Source organism: Empidonax traillii, unplaced genomic scaffold (genome assembly GCF_003031625.1).
Source record: "Empidonax traillii isolate 1590-97213 ecotype Southwest subspecies unplaced genomic scaffold, ASM303162v1 scaffold1324:size130620, whole genome shotgun sequence".
Lineage (NCBI taxonomy): Eukaryota > Metazoa > Chordata > Aves > Passeriformes > Tyrannidae > Empidonax > Empidonax traillii.
This window is the reverse complement of record NW_020956517.1, coordinates 120,526-122,323: the sequence shown is the minus strand read 5'-3', so window position 1 is coordinate 122,323 and position 1,798 is coordinate 120,526.

The following is a 1,798-nucleotide window of genomic DNA, read 5'->3' as shown; positions in this document are numbered from 1 at the left end:
GGTGATATTTTAGGCTGTAGGGAACAGTGATCTCTTAAGGAAGCATTAAATCAAGTGGCTCGCTGAGGTTTGGAGGGCCTGAAGAGCCGAGCTGAGTTTTGCACACAGTGGCTGCTGTTACCAAGTACCTTTAGGAAACGAAGGGTTTTGTTCTTTTTATGCCTTGCTGTCTGTGTCTCGAACAAAGCTGTGCGTCCAGGTGCCCCCGAGGTGAGCCCTGCGTGGTTTGCCAGGTGCTCCTCCTGAAATAAGAGCTGGAATTCTGAGAGGAGCAGTGCTGTTGAAGGCTGTCGAGCTGACTGACAGCCTTTACTGCTCTCAGCCTCACAATTTTCACCGTTTGCTGGGGAAGTGAACTGTGCGGCCTCCAAACTGCTGCCTTAAACGCTCAGTCGCTGCTGCACAACGACCTTTCGGTTCCCATCAACGCGTGAAACAAAATCTGAGCGTCGCAGGGGTCTGTGGTGGCTTTGTGCGTGTGGACATGGGTGTTACGAGGACTTAGCCAAGGAAAGGGGAGGTGTGTTGGTGGGCAGAGCTCGCTGAATAGACTTTGGCTCTGTTACAGCATTTTTGGCAGTGGTGCAGTGGAGTCACAGGGTGGTTTGTGTTGGAAGGGACCTTAAAGCTCAGCTGGTTCCAACCCCCTGCCATGGGCAGGGACACCTTCCGCTAGGCCAGGCTGCTCCAAGCCCCATCCAGCCTGGCCTTGGATGCTTCCAGGAGTCCACAGCTTCTCTGGGCAAGCTGTGCCAGGGCCTCACCACCTTCTCAGGGAAGAATTTCTTCCTAACATCTACTCCAAGCCTGCCCTCCTTCAGTTTAAGGCCATTCCCTCTTGTCCTGTGGCTCCATGCCCTTGTGAAAGGCCTTTCTCCAGCTTTCTTGTGAGTTACTGGAAGGATGATGTTCCTGTGGCTCCTTCTGGAGTGTCCTGAGATGCTACAAAAAGCAAGGAAAATGCCAGCTGATTCCCAGTCATTGTTGAGCCCGTGTTAATCAGTGCCTGAGTCAGAAAGGCAGTAGCAGAAGGGATGGGGGACTTCTGGAAACAGGAACCCCAGGAATCTAAGAAAATTAGGGGAGATAAAATTCAGCCTCCTTAGCGCAGAAGGATGCAAAGCAGGGACACAGGAAAGGAGTTAGTTTGGATTTGTGTTGACTCAAAAATATTTCTCTCTATAGTTGCTGATTTCGCATACAATTCTGCACTTTCTCAGGATTCTTTTCATAGTGTAGGAGGTAAACCAGTGCTGCACAGGTGTGGTTTGGTGTAATCTGGCCAGCCCTAAATGTTAACATTTACAAATGCATGCTAATTAATTGTTCATTACCACACTGGATTGTGCTCCAAAAACCTCTCAATGCAGAATGCTGGCTGGGAGATGAATTCGTTGCAGTGCACCTAAAACATCTTCTCCCAAAAACTAACTAATTCGTTTTAAATCTTTCACTCTGAGCGAAAGACAAAACTGCCAGGTAGGAAGTTCTTCACGGCTCCAGCCATTAAACTCAGTGTTAATAGCCAGAATATTTTACTGGAATACTTGTAGTGGAATGGAAAATGGAAACCATCTGCTGAGATCTCATCAATAGCTTTTTTTTTTGGGGGGGGGGTTATTTTTAAATATAGGAACCCTGGTAATTCAGACACTTCTAATTAGACCTCCTATCTCTGGTTCTATTTTTGGGAGGCATTTGGCTAGCTGAAAGTAAGTGTGCATAATTATCATGCCAGCTCACCCTTGGCACTGATTTTGGTGTCAGCAGTTTCACTTACTGAGGCTACAAATCGTGA